We start from the raw sequence: 22548 nt of genomic DNA on the forward strand, positions 1-22548 counted from the left end.
GACACTACACAGACACGACAAATACCCTAAACAGACACGAGGCAGACACTACACGGACACGACAAATACCCTAAACAGACACGAGGCAGACACTACACAGACACGACAAATACCCTAAACAGACACGAGGCAGACACTACACAGACACGACAAATACCCTAAACAGACACGAGGCAGACACTACACAGACACGACAAATATTCTAGACAGACACGAGGCAGACACTACACAGACACGACAAATATACTAGACAGACACGAGGCAGACACTACACAGACACGACAAATATTCTAGACAGACACGAGGCAGACACTACACAAACACGACAAATATTCTAGACAGACACGAAGCAGACACTACACAGACACAACAAATATTCTAGACAGACACGAGGCAGACACTACACAAACACGACAAATATTCTAGACAGACACGAGGCAGACACTACACAGACACGACAAATATTCTAGACAGACACGAGGCAGACACTACACAAACACGACAAATATTCTAGACAGACACGAGGCAGACACTACACAAACACGACAAATATTCTAGACAGACACGAGGCAGACACTACACAAACACGACAAATATTCTAGACAGACACGAAGCAGACACTACACAGACACAACAAATATTCTAGACAGACACGAGGCAGACACTACACAAACACGACAAATATTCTAGACAGACACGAGGCAGACACTACACAAACACGACAAATATTCTAGACAGACACGAGGCAGACACTACACAGACACGACAAATATTCTAGACAGACACGAGGCAGACACTACACAAACACGACAAATATTCTAGACAGACACGAGGCAGACACTACACAGACACGACAAATATTCTAGACAGACACGAGGGAGCCCAGTCTCAGCACTGTGAAAAAACTCAGCCTCTGTGAACCTGCACAATCTCAACACTGTAAAACTCACAGCCTGTGTAAGCCTGCACAATCTCAGCACTGTGTAAAACTCACAGCCTGTGTAAGCCTGCACAATCTCAACACTAAAACTCACAGCCTGTGTAAGCCTGCACAATCCCTCCACCATAAACACTTTTCACCCACAGACTATATGAAATTTAGAGGCAATAAATACCCTCTGGAGTTTCTCGGCTGACATAACGTATGACCATTTATTTACCCTACCCATCACCACCATTCCTATCACCACGTTACCACCATTCCTATTACCACGTTACCACCATTCCTATCACCACGTTACCACCATGTCACCACCATTCCCATCACAATTTCAAAACTAACGTACAACTTAGAGAGGAAATTTAAGAGGACGTTTAAGTCAGTTTCCCATCTTTGCGAAGACGCGAGTGACAGTACTCTTGGTACTTGTCCCTTGTACCGTCCCAGTTAGCACGTGTACTTGAGCTACAGGTGTTTTCTTTCGCGTTACAGGTGTTTTCTATCGCGTTACAGGTGTTCTCTATCGCGTTACAGGTGTTCTCTATCGCGTTATAGACGTTTTCTATTGCGTTACAGGTGTTCTCTATCGCGTTACAAACGTTTTCTATCGCGTTACAGGTGTTCTCTATCGTGTTCCAGATGTTTTGTATCGCATTACAGATATTATCTATCTCTGGAACCTGTACTGAATCATCCTTATCCTCTTCCATTATACTTACCAGTCCTACATCCATCCACCCTTTCTCCCTCCCTGTTCCATCCCCTCCCTCCCTTTTCCATCCCCTCCCTCCTTGTTCCATTCCCTCCCTCCCTTCTTACCACTCCTACCTCCTCTCATCCCTCCCTGTTGTATCCACTCCCTGTTCATCCCCTCCCTCAATGTTCATTACCTCCTTCCCTCCCTGTTCCATCCCCTCCCTCCTTCATATAATTACAGAGTGCCAGTTAGCCTGGAGCCACGACATAAAAGATGGCTTCCTGCAGCTTCTGTCTTCACTCTGACTGTCCTCACGTAATGAAGAATGTGTCACTCATACCACTGGACCAGTGACGTCAACCATACCACTGGACCAGTGACGTCAACCATGCCACTGGACCAGTGACGTCAACCATGCCACTGGACCAGTGACGTCAACCATACCACTGGACCAGTAACGTCAACCATACCACTGGACCAGTGACGTCAACCATACCACTGGACCAGTGACGTCAACCATGCCACTGGACCAGTGACGTCAACCATGCCACTGGACCAGTGACGTCAACCATGCCACTGGACCAGTGACGTCAACCATGCCATTGGACCAGTGACGTCAACCACACCACTGGACCAGTGACGTCAACCATGCCACTGGACCAGTGACGTCACTCATACCACTGGACCAGTGACGTCAACCATGCCACTGGACCAGTGACGTCAACCATGCCACTGGACCAGTGACGTCAACCATGCCACTGGACCAGTGACGTCAACCATGCCACTGGACCAGTGACGTCACTCATACCACTGGACCAGTGACGTCACTCATACCACTGGACCAGTGACGTCAACCATACCACTGGACCAGTGACGTCAACCATACCACTGGACCAGTGACGTCAACCATACCACTGGACCAGTGACGTCAACCATGCCACTGGACCAGTGACGTCAACCATACCACTGGACCAGTGACGTCAACCATACCACTGGACCAGTGACGTCAACCATACCACTGGACCAGTGACGTCAACCATACCACTGGACCAGTGACGTCAACCATACCACTGGACCAGTGACGTCAACCATACCACTGGATCAGTGACGTCAACCATGCCACTGGACCAGTGACGTCAACCATACCACTGGACCAGTGACGTCAACCATACCACTGGACCAGTGACGTCAACCATACCACTGGACCAGTGACGTCAACCATACCACTGGACCAGTGACGTCAACCATACCACTGGATCAGTGACGTCAACCATACCACTGGACCAGTGACGTCAACCATGCCACTGGACCAGTGACGTCAACCATACCACTGGACCAGTGACGTCAACCATACCACTGGATCAGTGACGTCAACCATACCACTGGACCAGTGACGTCAACCATGCCACTGGACCAGTGACGTCAACCATACCACTGGACCAGTGACGTCAACCATGCCACTGGACCAGTGACGTCAACCATGCCAATGGACCAGTGACGTCAACCATACCACTGGACCAGTGACGTCAACCATACCACTGGACCAGTGACGTCAACCATGCCACTGGACCAGTTTACCTGGAGTTTACCTGGAGAGAGTTCCGGGGGTCAACGCCCCCGCGGCCCGGTCTGTGACCAGGCCTCCTGGTGGATCAGAGCCTGATCAACCAGGCTGTTGCTGCTGGCTGCACGCAAACCAACGTACGAGCCACAGCCCGGCTGATCCGGAACTGACATTAGGTGCTTGTCCAGTGCCAGCTTGAAGACTGCCAGGGGTCTGTTGATAATCCCCCTTATGTGTGTTGGGAGGCAGTTGAACAGTCTCGGGCCCCTGACACTTATTGTATGGTCTCTTAACGTGCTAGTGACACCCCTGCTTTTCATTGGGGGGATGGTGCATCGTCTGCCAAGTCTTTTGCTTTCGTAGTGAGTGATTTTCGTGTGCAAGTTCGGTACTAGTCCCTCTGGGATTTTCCAGATGTATATAATCATGTATCTCTCCCTCCTGCGTTCCAGGGAATACAGGTTTAGGAACCTCAAGCGCTCCCAATAATTGAGGTGTTTTATCTCCGTTATGCGCGCCGTGAAAGTTCTCTGTACATTTTCTAGGTCTGCAATTTCACCTGCCTTGAAAGGTGCTGTTAGTGTGCAGCAATATTCCAGCCTAGATAGAACAAGTGACCTGAAGAGTGTCATCATGGGCTTGGCCTCCCTAGTTTTGAAGGTTCTCATTATCCATCCTGTCATTTTTCTAGCAGATGCGATTGATACAATGTTATGGTCCTTGAAGGTGAGATCCTCCGACATGATTACTCCCAGGTCTTTGACGTTGGTGTTTCGCTCTATTTTGTGGCCAGAATTTGTTTTGTACTCTGATGAAGATTTAATTTCCTCATGTTTACCATATCTGAGTAATTGAAATTTCTCATCGTTGAACTTCATATTGTTTTCTGCAGCCCACTGAAAGATTTGGTTGATGTCCGCCTGGAGCTTTGCAGTGTCTGCAATGGAAGACACTGTCATACAGTGACGTCAACCATACCACTGAACCAGTGACGTCAACCATACCACTGGACCAGTGACGTCAACCATTACACTGGACCAGTGACGTCAACCATACCACTGAACCAGTGACGTCAACCATACCACTGGACCAATGAAGTTAACCATACCACTAGACCAGTGACGTCAATCATACCACTGGACCAGTGAAGTTAACTATACCACTGGACCAGTGACGTCAACCATACCACTGGACCAGTGAAGTTAACTATACCACTGGACCAGTGACGTCAACCATACCACTGGACCAGTGACGTCAACCATACCACTGGACCAGTGACGTCAACCATACCACTGGACCAGTGAAGTTAACTATACCACTGGACCAGTGACGTCAACCATACCACTGGACCAGTGACGTCAACCATACCACTGAACCAGTGACGTCAACCATACCACTGGACCAGTGACGTCAATCATACCACTGGACCAGTGACGTCAACCATGCCACTGGACCAGTGACGTCAACCATACCACTGGACCAGTGACGTCAACCATGCCACTGGACCAGTGACGTCAACCATACCACTGAACCAGTGACGTCAACCATACCACTGGACCAGTGAAGTTAACCATACCACTGGACCAGTGACGTCAACCATACCACTAGACCAGTGAAGTTAACTATACCACTGGACCAGTGACGTCAACCATACCACTGGACCAGTGAAGTTAACTATACCACTGGACCAGTGACGTCAACCATACCACTGGACCAGTGACGTCAACCATACCACTGGACCAGTGACGTCAACCATACCACTGGACCAGTGAAGTTAACTATACCACTGGACCAGTGACGTCAACCATACCACTGGACCAGTGACGTCAACCATACCACTGAACCAGTGACGTCAACCATACCACTGGACCAGTGAAGTTAACCATACCACTGGACCAGTGACGTCAACCATACCACTGGACCAGTGAAGTTAACTATACCACTGGACCAGTGACGTCAACCATACCACTGGACCAGTGACGTCAACCATACCACTGGACCAGTGACGTCAACCATACCACTGGACCAGTGAAGTTAGCCATACCATTGGACCAGTGATGTCAACCATACCACTGGACCAGTGATGTCAACCATACCACTGGACCAGTGAAGTTAACCATGCCACTGGATCAGTGAAGTTAACCATACCACTGGACAAGTGATGCCAACCATACCACCGGACCAGTGATATCAACCATACCACTGGACCAGTGATGTCAACCATACCACTGGACCAGTGAAGTTAACCATGCCACTGGACCAGTGACGTCAACCATACCACTGGACCAGTGAAGTTAACCATGCCACTGGACCAGTGAAGTTAACCATACCACTGGACCAGTGAAGTTAACCATACCACTGGACCAGTGAAGTTAACCATACCACTGGACCAGTAAAGTTAACCATACCACTGGACCAGTGATGTAAGAAATACCACTGGACCAGTGAAGTTAATCATACCACTGGCCCAGTGATGTCAACCATACCACTGGACCAGTGACGTCAACCATACCAATGGACCAGTGATGTCAACCATACCACTGGACCAGTGAAGTTAACCACACCACTGGACCAGTGACGTCACCCATACCACTGAACCAGTGACGTCAACCATTCCACTGATCCAGTGACGTCAACCATACCACTGGACCAGTGAAGTTAACCATGCCACTGGACCAGTGAAGTTAACCATACCACTGGACCAGTGACGTCAACCATTCCACTGGACCAGTGAAGTTAACCATGCCACTGGACCAGTGAAGTTAACCATACCACTGGACCAGTGACGTCAACCATTCCACTGATCCAGTGACGTCAACCATACCACTGGACCAGTGAAGTTAACCATGCCACTGGACCAGTGAAGTTAACCATACCACTGGACCAGCGATGTCAACCATACCACTGGACCAGTGATGTCAACCATACCACTGGACCAGTGAAGTTAACCACACCACTGGACCAGTGACGTCACCCATACCACTGAACCAGTAAAGTTAACCATACCACTGGACCAGTGAAGTTAACCATACCACTGGACCAGTGATGTCAACTATACCACTGGACCAGTGATGTCAACCATACCACTGGACCAGTGATGTCAACCATATCACTGGACCAGTGAAGTTAACCATGCCACTGGACCAGTGACGTCAACCATACCACTGGACCAGTGAAGTTAACCATGCCACTGGACCAGTGAAGTTAACCATACCACTGGACCAGTGAAGTTAACCATACCACTGGACCAGTCAAGTTAACCATACCACTGGACCAGTAAAGTTAACCATACCACTGGACCAGTGATGTAAAAAATACCACTGGACCAGTGAAGTTAATCATACCACTGGCCCAGTGATGTCAACCATACCACTGGACCAGGGACGTCAACCATACCACTGAACCAGTCACGTCAACCATTCCACTGATCCAGTGACGTCAACCATACCACTGGGCCAGTGAAGTTAACCATACCACTGGACCAGTGATGTCAACCGTACCACTAGACCAGTGGCGTCAACCATACCACTGGACCAGTGACGTCAATCATGCCACTGACGTCAACCATACCATTGGTACAGAGACGTCAACCATACCACTGATCCAGTGACGTCAACCATACCACCGGACCAGTGACGTCAACCATACCACTGGACCAGTGACGTCAACCATACCACTGGTACAGTGACGTCAACCATACCACTGGTACAGTGACGTCAACCATGCCATTGGACCAATGACGTCAACCATACGTCTGACGTCAACCATACCACTGGTACAGTGACGTCAAGCATACCACTGGTACAATGACGTCAACCATACCACTGGACCAGTGACGTAAACCATACCACTGGTCCAGTGACGTCAACCATACCATTGGTCCAGTGACGTCAACTATACCTCTGGTTCAGTGACGTCAATTATGCCACTGGTCCAGTGATGTCAACTATAACACTATACTACTGACATCACTGAAGTCTTCTTCAGCAGTCTGCTGAAGAAGACCTCAATGTAAGGGCGAAATATGCAGCATTTCTCTTACTAGGAGTTGCACTTTCTCCATGTGAGTTGTTTGTGGCACTGATCAGTGGTGACTTTCCTGTTCCTTCTCTCTCTCTCTCTCTCTCTTGTACACAGGGTTTCACAAGGTTGGGTTAGGTCTCTTCTCTCTCTCTCTTGTATACAGGGTTTTACAAGGTTGGGTTAGGTCTCTTCTCTCTTTCTTTATACAGGGTTTTGCAAGGTTAGGCTAGGTCTCTCTGTGTCTGTCTCTCTCTCTCTCTCCTGTATGCTTCTGGGTCAATAATTCTCCGAGGTGTCGATACCAAGCAAGATAATCCCATGTTGTGACCCATCGATTTTAATGTCGACTCCTGAGGACGCTACAGCACCTCAACACTCACACAGAACACAATAAAACATAACCATTATTATTAAAAGCAGAAAGAAGCGCTAAATCCGTAAGGGAGGCTATGCGATACCTGAGAAATGTGAGGTAATCAAGAATGACTCGAGCAAGGGAAAGGTTGCTGCAGTTCCATAGGTCAAGAAGATAATGTGTATTTGCACTGGTTTAGTACTGCGTTCCTTTCAAGAATAGTCACATTATTCTTCATCGTCAATTCAACATTAAATTTCACCCTCAGGATACCAGCTTCATCGCTGGGTGCTAGGTTTGGTGTAAAGCTGGGTGTTTTACCACAGTTCCAAGGATACCCTCATCCTGTTTACAGCTCTCCGTCATCCATGTTTTCTTATAAGAGTAAGCTTTCCATCACTGGTCCCTCAGATACAGCTGGACACTGGCGACTGACACATCTCAAGTGATGCGGGAGGCGGTGAAGTAGGTCGCTCAAGCAGATGTTCCATAGCAATGTACCAGAGTACACTTTGTGCTACACTGGTACTTTACATTTTACATTGTAAACAAATACCTTAAGATATCGATCTTGAAGGCGGTCACTCAGGAGGTATTGGAATGTGGCCAGATGCAAGACATCCAGTTTTGCATGAGGGCCATGGTGCCATAAGCTTGCGAAGTCACCTAAAACGTTCCACATACCTAAACTACTAATTTTGGATTCATAAGAACATAAGAAAGGAGGATCACTGCAGGAGGCCTGTTGGCCCTTACTAGGCAGGTCTTTTACAATCCATCCCACTAACAACACATTTGCCCAACCGAATTTTCAATACTACCCAAGAAATAAGGTCTGATAACTCTATCCACTCATTTGCAAGTCCCACTCAAATCCAACCCCTCTCGCTCATATATTTATCCAACCTAAATTTGAAACTACCCAAAGTCCTAGCCTCAATAACCCAACTAGGTAGACTGTTCCACTCATCAACTACCCTATTTCCAAACCAATACTTTCCTATGTCCTTTCTAAATCTAAACTTGTCTAATTTAAATCCATTACTGCGGGTTCTCTCTTGGAGAGACATCAAGACCTTATTAATGTCCCATTTATTAATACCCATCTTCCACTTATACACTTCGATCAGGTCTTCCCTCATTCTTCGTCTAACAAGAGAATGTAATTTAAGAGTCTTGAATCTTTCTTCATAAGGAAGATTTCTAATGCTATGTATTAATTTAGTCATCCTACGCTGAATGTTTTCTAACGAATTTATGTCCATTCTGTAATATGGAGACCAGAACTGAGCTGCATGTACTGGTCTAATGACTGGTGCCACACAGTTTAGAATGTGTCTTGGGGATATAGGACGTGCCTTAACGATGTAGAACACGTCTTGGGGATATAGAACGAGTCTTGGGGATATAGAAAGAGTCTTGGGTACATAGAACAAGTCTTGGGAATCTAAGAAGTCTTGACGATATGGGACATGTCTTGGGGATACAGAACGAGTCTAGGGGATACAGAACGAGTATTGGGGATACAGGACGAGTTTTGGGGGATATAGAACAAGTCTTGGGAATCTAAGAAGTCTTGACGATATGGGACATGTCTTGGGGATACAGAACGAGTCTTGGAAAGAGATTTAATAACTCACCTACACAGTTATCTTAACTGAAACCAGAGAGAGAGAGAGAGAGAGAGAGAGAGAGAGAGAGAGAGAGAGAGAGAGAGAGAGAGAGAGAGAGAGAGAGAGAGAGAGAGAGAGAGAGAGAGAGATACAGCAGCTGTTACTGTCACTTTACAAACACCATCCTCAATAACACTCAAGAGGATCTCATTTTCAGAACTTTTATAACAAATATAATTCCTGCTCGCGACTACTAGCGAGTGATAGTAGAGTAAATTACCTCATATACTGGTAAAGCTCTACACAGCAAAACATGACTTGATAAAGCTCTACACAGAGCAGAACTTAACTTGATTAAGCTTCACACAGAGCGAAACGTTGTCCGACCAGAAGCATGTCATACAGCATGTGTTTTCTGCCTTCTTGGCAGCCTGTCTGCCATCTTGGTAGCCAGATGGTGTCAGCATGTCAACCATCTTGACAGCCAGATGGTGTGTCAGTATGTCTGCCATCTTGTAAGTCAGATGGTTTAAACGTTCTCGTCGGTCCCTGAGCAAAGACCGACAAGATTTGTAGCTTTTCCTAAAGCCCTTTATTTCGTCTGTCCATCTATCTACCTTTTTCACTTATCCCTCTCTCTTTTCCACCTTTCTTCTTGTCCATCGCCGTTTCCCCCTCCTCCTTCCCTATCTTTCCTCCTCTCTCTCTCTCTCTCACACACATAAATCCAGATGTACTCCTGCTAACCCTTTTGGGGCCTAGTTCCTAGGCCTTCTGTGTATCCAGGTGCTCTTGCGCTACCCTCCACAGCCACTTCGGTGGCAAAATCTAATCACACCCCTCCCTCTCAGTGCCTCCACTCTCTTCATCTATGGCCTTCCTCCTCCTCCTCCTCCCTCTATACAACATACAGATGATTCCAGCATCATCAAGTATTTAAGGTAACCTTTCCACGAAGTAACCTTTCCACCACCACCACCAATGCTAACACCACCATCACCAATGCTAACACCACCATCACCAATACTAACACCACCACTACCACCATCATTATCGCTGCTAGGCAAAACCAAATTACATATTATGCTAGACTTATATGGGGTCAATCAGTGCTAGGAGTGATGAAGGCTCGATCCTCTGTCCGGTAATTACAGACTGTTGGTGATGGCCAGAAGATTAAAAAGAAGAGGGTCGCTTTTTTTGCTTGCAGGAGGCGACAAGGAAGGTCAGCTGACATGACTTACACATGACTGAGACAAGCACCAAGGTTGTTGAAGGTGACCCCTCGTGTATGTAACATGACCCTCTCTCTCTCTCTCTACACACACACACACTGTCAGTGTAGACCAGGAATCCTCAAAGTGGTCAATGTGGACCCCCCTAAGGGTCGATGGGACTATCAAAGGGGTCGATAAATGGCTAGGGGGTCAGTACATGGTTGAAGTTGGTTTTAGCCATACAAATACAATTCCAACTAATCAGAGGAACAGACTGGACCTGGAAGACGTGGTGACTTACCACTAAAACTCACCCATCACCACCAAATACCATTGACCTTGGAAATATAAACACATATGCAGTATAATGTGATCCTTTATTGACTACGTTTCGCTCACACAGTGGGCTTTTTCAAGTTTGTGACTTGAAAAAGCCCACTGTGTGGACGAAACGTTGTCAATAAAGGATCACATTATACTGCATATGTGTTTATATTTCCATTGTGTCGGTATTTGATACCATTTATTCCCACCACTGACCTTGTTGACGTCCATCAGACACAACCTTACCATTAATAATATTAACACTTCCAATAAAAAAATACCTATGTGAAATCTTACATTTTTCATAATTTAAATATTACCTATTTTTTGTGAAATTATTATTATTATTATTATTATTATTATTATTATTATTATTATTATTACTGTTCGTAGTACTATTAAAGCACTGTTTATTAAATTATTTTCACAAAAGGAACACCCAGTACCATACACCTCTACGGAACACCCAGTACCATACACCTCTACGGAACACCCAGTACCATACACCTCTACGGAACACTCAGCACCATACACCTCTACGGAACACTCAGCACCATACACCTCTACGGAACACTCAGTACCATACACCTCTACGGAACACTCAGTACCATACACCTCTACGGAACACCCAGTACCATACACCTCTACGGAACACCCAGTACCATACACCTCTACGGAACACTCAGCACCATACACCTCTACGGAACACTCAGCACCATACACCTCTACGGAACACTCAGTACCATACACCTCTACGGAACACTCAGTACCATACACCTCTACGGAACACTCAGTACCATACACCTCTACGGAACACTCAGCACCATACACCTCTACGGAACACTCAGTGCCATACACCTCTACGGAACACTCAGTACCATACACCTCTACGGAACACTCAGTACCATACACCTCTACGGAACACCCAGTACCATACACCTCTACGGAACACTCAGCACCATACACCTCTACGGAACACTCAGTACCATACACCTCTACGGAACACTCAGTACCATACACCTCTACGGAACACTCAGTACCATACACCTCTACGGAACACTCAGTACCATACACCTCTACGGAACACTCAGTACCATACACCTCTACGGAACACCCAGTACCATACACCTCTACGGAACACTCAGCACCATACACCTCTACGGAACACTCAGTACCATACACCTCTACGGAACACTCAGTACCATACACCTCTACGGAACACTCAGTACCATACACCTCTACGGAACACTCAGCACCATACACCTCTACGGAACACCCAGTACCATACACCTCTACGGAACACCCAGTACCATACACCTCTACGGAACACTCAGCACCATACACCTCTACGGAACACTCAGCACCATACACCTCTACGGAACACTCAGTACCATACACCTCTACGGAACACTCAGTACCATACACCTCTACGGAACACTCAGTACCATACACCTCTACGGAACACTCAGCACCATACACCTCTACGGAACACTCAGTGCCATACACCTCTACGGAACACTCAGTACCATACACCTCTACGGAACACTCAGTACCATACACCTCTACGGAACACTCAGTACCATACACCTCTACGGAACACCCAGTACCATACACCTCTACGGAACACTCAGCACCATACACCTCTACGGAACACTCAGCACCATACACCTCTACGGAACACATTGCATCATACACTTCTACGGAACACTCAGCACCATACACCTCTACGGAACACATTGCATCATACACCTCTACGGAACACTCAGCATCATACACCTCTACGGAACACTCAGCACCATACACCTCTACGGAACACTCAGCACCATACACCTCTACGGAACACTCAGCACCATACACCTCTACGGAACACACACCATACACCTCTACGGAACACTCTACCATACACCTCTACGGAACACTCTACCATACACCTCTACGGAACACTCAGCACCATACACCTCTACGGAACACTCAGTACCATACACCTCTACGGAACACTCAGTACCATACACCTCTACGGAACACTCAGCACCATACACCTCTACGGAACACTCAGTACCATACACCTCTACGGAACACTCAGTACCATACACCTCTACGGAACACTCAGTACCATACACCTCTACGGAACACTCAGTACCATACACCTCTACGGAACACTCAGTACCATACACCTCTACGGAACAGTCAGTACCATACACCTCTACGGAACACTCAGTACCACACACCTCTACGGAACACTCAGCATCATACACCTCTACGGAACACTCAGTACCATACACCTCTACGGAACACTCAGCATCATACACCTCTACGGAACACTCAGTACCATACACATCTACGGAACACTCAGCACCATACACCTCTACGGAACACTCAGCACCATACACCTCTACGGAACACTCAGCACCATACACCTCTACGGAACACTCAGCACCATACACCTCTACGGAACACTCAGTACCATACACCTCTACGGAACACTCAGTACCATACACTTCTACGGAACACTCAGTACCATACACCTCTACGGAACACTCAGTACCATACACCTCTACGGAACACTCAGCACCATACACCTCTACGGAACACTCAGTACCATACACCTCTACGGAACACTCAGCACCATACACCTCTACGGAACACTCAGCACCATACACCTCTATGGAACACTCAGCACCATACACCTCTACGGAACACTCAGCACCATACACCTCTACGGAACACTCAGCACCATACACCTCTACGGAACACTCAGCACCATACACCTCTACGGAACACTCAGTACCATACACCTCTACGGAACACTCAGTACCATACACCTCTACGGAACACTCAGTACCATACACCTCTACGGAACACTCAGCACCATACACCTCTACGGAACACTTAGCACCATACACCTCTACGGAACACTCAGTACCATACACCTCTACGGAACACTCAGTACCATACACCTCTACGGAACACTCAGTACCATACACCTCTACGGAACACTCAGTACCATACACCTCTACGGAACACTGAGTACCATACACCTCTACGGAACACTCTACCATACACCTCTACGGAACACTCAGTACCATACACCTCTACGGAACACTCTACCATACACCTCTACGGAACACTCAGTACCATACACCTCTACGGAACACTCAGTACCATACACCTCTACGGAACACTCTACCATACACCTCTACGGAACACTCAGTACCATGCACCTCTACGGAACACTCTACCATACACCTCTACGGAACACTCATTACCATACACCTCTACGGAACACTCTACCATACACCTCTACGGAACACTCAGTACCATACACCTCTACGGAACACTCAGCACCATACACCTCTACGGAACACTCAGTACCATACACCTCTACGGAACACTCTACCATACACCTCTACGGAACACTCAGTACCATACACCTCTACGGAACACTCAGTACCATACACCTCTACGGAACACTCAGTACCATACACCTCTACGGAACACTCAGTGCCATACACCTCTACGGAACACTCAGTACCATACACCTCTACGGAACACTCAGTACCATACACCTCTACGGAACACTCAGTACCATACACCTCTACGGAACACTCAGTACCATACACCTCTACGGAACACTCAGTACCATACACCTCTACGGAACACTCAGCACCATACACCTCTACGGAACACTCAGCACCATACACCTCTACGGAACAATTACACCATACACCGCTACGGAACACTCAGCATCATACACCGCTACGGAACACTCAGCACCATACACCTCTACGGAACACTCAGTACCATACACCTCTACGGAACAATCACACCATACACCTCTACGGAACACTCACACCATACACCACTACGGAACACTCAGCATCATACACCTCTACGGAACACTCAGCACCATACACCTCTACGGAACACTCAGCACCATACACCTCTACGGAACACTCAGCATCATACACCTCTACGGAACACTCAGCACCATACACCTCTACGGAACACTCAGTACCATACACCTCTACGGAACACTCAGCACCATACACCTCTACGGAACACTCAGCATCATACACCTCTACGGAACACTCAGCACCATACACCTCTACGGAACACTCAGCACCATACACCTCTACGGAACACTCAGCACCATACACCTCTACGGAACACTCAGTACCATACACCTCTACGGAACACTCAGCACCATACACCTCTACGGAACACTCTACCATACACCTCTACGGAACACTCTACCATACACCTCTACGGAACACTCAGTACCATACACCTCTACGGAACACTCAGTACCATACACCTCTACGGAACACTCAGTACCATACACCTCTACGGAACACTCAGTACCATACACCTCTATGGAACACTCAGTACCATACACCTCTACGGAACAATCAGTACCATACACCTCTACGGAACACTCAGCATCATACACTTCTACGGAACACTCAGCACCATACACCTCTACGGAACATTCAGCACCATAAACCTCTACGGAACACTCACACCATACACCTCTACGGAACACTCAGTACCATACACCTCTACGGAACACTCAGTACCATACACCTCTACGGAACACTCAGCATCATACACCTCTACGGAACACTCACACCATACACCTCTACGGAACACTCAGTACCACACACTTTTACGGAACACTCACACCATACACCTCTACGGAACACTCAGCATCATACACCTCTACGGAACACTCAGCACCATACACCTCTACGGAACACTCAGTACCATACACCTCTACGGAACACTCAGTACCATACACCTCTACGGAACACTCAGTACCATACACTTCTACGGAAAACTCACACCATACACCTCTACGGAACACTCAGCATCATACACCTCTACGGAACAATCACACCATACACCTCTACGGAACACTCAGCACCATACACCTCTACGGAACACTCACACCATACACCTCTACGGAACACTCAGCATCATACACCTCTACGGAACACTCAGCACCATACACCTCTACGGAACACTCAGCACCATACACCTCTACGGAACAATCACACCATACACCGCTACGGAACACTCAGCATCATACACCGCTACGGAACACTCAGCACCATACACCTCTACGGAACACTCAGCACCATACACCTCTACGGAACAATCACACCATACACCTCTACGAAACACTCACACCATACACCGCTACGGAACACTCAGCATCATACACCTCTACGGAACACTCAGGATCATACACCTCTACGGAACAATCACACCATACACCGCTACGGAACACTCAGCATCATACACCGCTACGGAACACTCAGCACCATACACCTCTACGGAACACTCAGCACCATACACCTCTACGGAACAATCACACCATACACCGCTACGGAACACTCAGCATCATACACCGCTACGGAACACTCAGCACCATACACCTCTACGGAACACTCAGCACCATACACCTCTACGGAACAATCACACCATACACCTCTACGGAACAATCACACCATACACCGCTACGGAACACTCAGCATCATACACCGCTACGGAACACTCAGCACCATACACCTCTACGGAACACTCAGCACCATACACCTCTACGGAACAATCACACCATACACCTCTACGGAACGCTCACACCATACACCTCTACGGAACACTCAGCACCATACACCTCTACGGAACACTCAGCACCATACACCTCTACGGAACAATCACACCATACACCGCTACGGAACACTCAGCATCATACACCGCTACGGAACACTCAGCACCATACACCTCTACGGAACACTCAGCACCATACACCTCTACGGAACAATCACACCATACACCGCTACGGAACGCTCACACCATACACCGCTACGGAACACTCAGCACCATACACCTCTACGGAACACTCAGCACCATACACCTCTACGGAACAATCACACCATACACCTCTACGGAACACTCACACCATACACCTCTACGGAACACTCAGCACCATACACCTCTACGGAACACTCACACCATACACCTCTACGGAACACTCAGCACCATACACCTCTACGGAACAATCACACCATACACCTCTACGGAACACTCACACCATACACCTCTACGGAACACTCAGCATCATACACCTCTACGGAACACTCAGCATCACACACCACTACGGAACACTCTACATCACACACCACTACGGAACACTCAGCATCACACACCACTACGGAACACTCAGCATCACACACAACTACGGAACACTCAGCATCACACACCACTACGGAACACTCAACATCACACACCACTACGGAACACTCAGCATCACATCACTACGGAACACTCAACATCACACACCACTACGGAACACTCAGCATCACACACCACTACGGAACACTCAGCATCACACACCACTACGGAACACTCAGCATCACACACCACTACGGAACACTCAACATCACACACCACTACGGAACACTCAGCATCACACACCACTACGGAACACTCAACATCACACACCACTACGGAACACTCAGAATCACACCACTACGGAACACTCAGCATCACACACCACTACGGAACACTCAGCATCACACACCACTACGGAACACTCAACATCACACACCACTACGGAACACTCAGCATCACACACCACTACGGAACACTCAGCATCACACACCACTACGGAACACTCAGCATCACACACCACTACGGAACACTCAGCATCACACACCACTACGGAACACTCAACATCACACACCACTACGGAACACTCAGCATCACACACCACTACGGAACACTCAGCATCACACCACTACGGAACACTCAACATCACACACCACTACGGAACACTCAGCATCACACCACTACGGAACACTCAGCATCACACACCACTACGGAACACTCAGCATCACACACCACTACGGAACACTCAACATCACACACCACTACGGAACACTCAGAATCACACCACTACGGAACACTCAGCATCACACACCACTACGGAACACTCAGCATCACACACCACTACGGAACACTCAACATCACACACCACTACGGAACACTCAGCATCACACACCACTACGGAACACTCAGCATCACACACCACTACGGAACACTCAGCATCACACACCACTACGGAACACTCAGCATCACACACCACTACGGAACACTCAACATCACACACCACTACGGAACACTCAGCATCACACACCACTACGGAACACTCAACATCACACCACTACGGAACACTCAGCATCACACACCACTACGGAACACTCAACATCACACCACTACGGAACACTCAACATCACACACCACTACGGAACACTCAGCATCACACACCACTACGGAACACTCAGCATCACACACCACTACGGAACACTCAACATCACACCACTACGGAACACTCAACATCACACCACTACGGAACACTCAACATCACACACCACTACGGAACACTCAGCATCACACACCACTACGGAACACTCAGCATCACACACCACTACGGAACACTCAACATCACACCACTACGGAACACTCAACATCACACACCACTACGGAACACTCAGCATCACACACCACTACGGATCACTCAGCATCACACACCACTACGGAACACTCAACATCACACCACTACGGAACACTCAACATCACACACCACTACGGAACACTCAGCATCACACACCACTACGGAACACTCAACATCACACACCACTACGGAACACTCAGCATCACACACCACTACGGAACACTCAGCATCACACACCACTACGGAACACTCAGCATCACACACCACTACGGAACACTCAACATCACACACTACGGAACACTCAACATCACACACTACGGAACACTCAACATCACACACTACGGAACACTCAGCATCACACACCACTACGGAACACTCAACATCACACACCACTACGGAACACTCAACATCACACACTACGGAACACTCAGCATCACACACCACTACGGAACACTCAACATCTCACACCACTACGGAACACTCAACATCACACACTACGGAACACTCAACATCACACACCACTACGGAACACTCAACATCACACACTACGGAACACTCAGCATCACACACCACTACGGAACACTCAGCATCACACACCACTACGGAACACTCAACATCACACACCACTACGGAACACTCAGCATCACACACCGCTACGGAACACTCAGCATCACACACCACTACGGAACACTCAGCATCACACACCACTACGGAACACTCAACATCACACACTACGGAACACTCAACATCACACACCACTACGGAACACTCAACATCACACACTACGGAACACTCAGCATCACACACCACTACGGAACACTCAACATCTCACACCACTACGGAACACTCAACATCACACACTACGGAACACTCAACATCACACACCACTACGGAACACTCAACATCACACACTACGGAACACTCAGCATCACACACCACTACGGAACACTCAACATCACACACTACGGAACACTCACATCATACACCACTACGGAACACTCAGCATCACACACCACTACGGAACACTCACATCATACACCACTACGGAACACTCACATCATACACCACTACGGAACACTCAGCATCACACACCACTACGGAACACTCACATCATACACCACTACGGAACACTCAGCATCACACACCACTACGGAACACTCACATCATACACCACTACGGAACACTCACATCATACACCACTACGGAACACTCAGCATCACACACCACTACGGAACACTCACATCATACACCACTACGGAACACTCAGCATCACACACCACTACGGAACACTCACATCATACACCACTACGGAACACTCACATCATACACCACTACGGAACACTCAACATCACACACCACTACGGAACACTCACATCATACACCACTACGGAACACTCACATCATACACCACTACGGAACACTCAACATCACACACCACTACGGAACACTCAGCATCACACACCACTACGGAACACTCACATCATACACCACTACGGAACACTCAGCATCACACACCACTACGGAACACTCACATCATACACCACTACGGAACACTCACATCATACACCACTACGGAACACTCAACATCACACACCACTACGGAACACTCAGCATCACACACCACTACGGAACACTCACATCATACACCACTACGGAACACTCATATCATACACCACTACGGAACACTCAGCATCACACACCACTACGGAACACTCAGCATCACACACCACTACGGAACACTCAGCATCACACACCACTACGGAACACTCAACATCACACACTACGGAACACTCAGCATCACACACCACTACGGAACACTCAGCATCACACACCACTACGGAACACTCAACATCACACACTACGGAACACTCAGCATCACACACCACTACGGAACACTCAACATCACACACCACTACGGAACACTCAGCATCACACACCACTACGGAACACTCAGCATCACACACCACTACGGAACACTCAACATCACACACTACGGAACACTCAGCATCACACACCACTACGGAACACTCAGCATCACACACCACTACGGAACACTCAACATCACACACTACGGAACACTCAGCATCACACACCACTACGGAACACTCAGCATCACACACCACTACGGAACACTCAGCATCACACACCACTACGGAACACTCAGCATCACACCACTACGGAACACTCAGCATCACACACCACTACGGAACACTCAGCATCACACACCACTACGGAACACTCAGCATCACACACCACTACGGAACACTCAGCATCACACACCACTACGGAACACTCAGCATCACACACCACTACGGAACACTCAGCATCACACACCACTACGGAACACTCAGCATCACACCACTACGGAACACTCAGCATCACACACCACTACGGAACACTCAGCATCACACACCACTACGGAACACTCAGCATCACACCACTACGGAACACTCAGCATCACACCACTACGGAACACTCAACATCACACACCACTACGGAACACTCAACATCACACACTACGGAACACTCACATCACACACCACTACGGAACACTCAACATCACACACCACTACGGAACACTCAACATCACACACTACTACGGAACACTCAACATCACACACCACTACGGAACACTCACATCATACACCACTACGGAACACTCAGCATCACACCACTACGGAACACTCACATCACACACCACTACGGAACACTCACATCATACACCACTACGGAACACTCAGCATCACACACCACTACGGAACACTCAGCATCACACACCACTACGGAACACTCAGCATCACACACCACTACGGAACACTCACATCATACACCACTACGGAACACTCAGCATCACACACCACTACGGAACACTCAGCATCACACACCACTACGGAACACTCAGCATCACACACCACTACGGAACACTCAGCATCACACACCACTACGGAACACTCAGCATCACACACCACTACGGAACACTCAACATCACACACCACTACGGAACACTCAACATCACACACCACTACGGAACACTCAGCATCACACACCACTACGGAACACTCAACATCACACACCACTACGGAACACTCAGCATCACACACCACTACGGAACACTCACATCATACACCACTACGGAACACTCAGCATCACACACCACTACGGAACACTCAGCATCACACACCACTACGGAACACTCAGCATCACACACCACTACGGAACACTCAGCATCACACACCACTACGGAACACTCACATCATACACCACTACGGAACACTCAGCATCACACACCACTACGGAACACTCACATCATACACCACTACGGAACACTCAGCATCACACACCACTACGGAACACTCAGCATCACACACCACTACGGAACACTCAGCATCACACACCACTACGGAACACTCACATCATACACCACTACGGAACACTCAGCATCACACACCACTACGGAACACTCAGCATCACACACCACTACGGAACACTCAGCATCACACACCACTACGGAACACTCAGCATCACACACCACTACGGAACACTCAGCATCACACACCACTACGGAACACTCACATCATACACCACTACGGAACACTCAGCATCACACACCACTACGGAACACTCAGCATCACACACCACTACGGAACACTCACATCATACACCACTACGGAACACTCAGCATCACACACCACTACGGAACACTCAGCATCACACACCACTACGGAACACTCACATCATACACCACTACGGAACACTCAGCATCACACACCACTACGGAACACTCAGCATCACACACCACTACGGAACACTCACATCATACACCACTACGGAACACTCAGCATCACACACCACTACGGAACACTCAGCATCACACACCACTACGGAACACTCAGCATCACACACCACTACGGAACACTCACATCATACACCACTACGGAACACTCAGCATCACACACCACTACGGAACACTCAGCATCACACACCACTACGGAACACTCACATCATACACCACTACGGAACACTCAGCATCACACACCACTACGGAACACTCAGCATCACACACCACTACGGAACACTCAACATCACACACCACTACGGAACACTCAGCATCACACACCACTACGGAACACTCAGCATCACACACCACTACTGAACACTCAACATCACACACCACTACGGAACACTCAGCATCACACACCACTACTGAACACTCAACACCACACACCACTACGGAACACTCAGCATCACACACCACTACTGAACACTCAACATCACACACCACTACGGAACACTCAGCAT

General features: G+C 48.1%; 1 protein-coding gene across 3 annotated transcripts in view; it reads right to left on the bottom strand.

Moving 5' to 3' along the window:
* The window catches only part of LOC128702441 (serine-rich adhesin for platelets), a 405069-nt gene that overhangs the window by 179556 nt on the left and 202965 nt on the right, over positions 1 to 22548 (bottom strand). The gene's annotated exons all lie outside the window — the stretch shown is intronic.

Source organism: Cherax quadricarinatus, chromosome 80 (genome assembly GCF_038502225.1).
Source record: "Cherax quadricarinatus isolate ZL_2023a chromosome 80, ASM3850222v1, whole genome shotgun sequence".
NCBI classification, from domain to species: Eukaryota; Metazoa; Arthropoda; class Malacostraca; order Decapoda; family Parastacidae; genus Cherax; species Cherax quadricarinatus.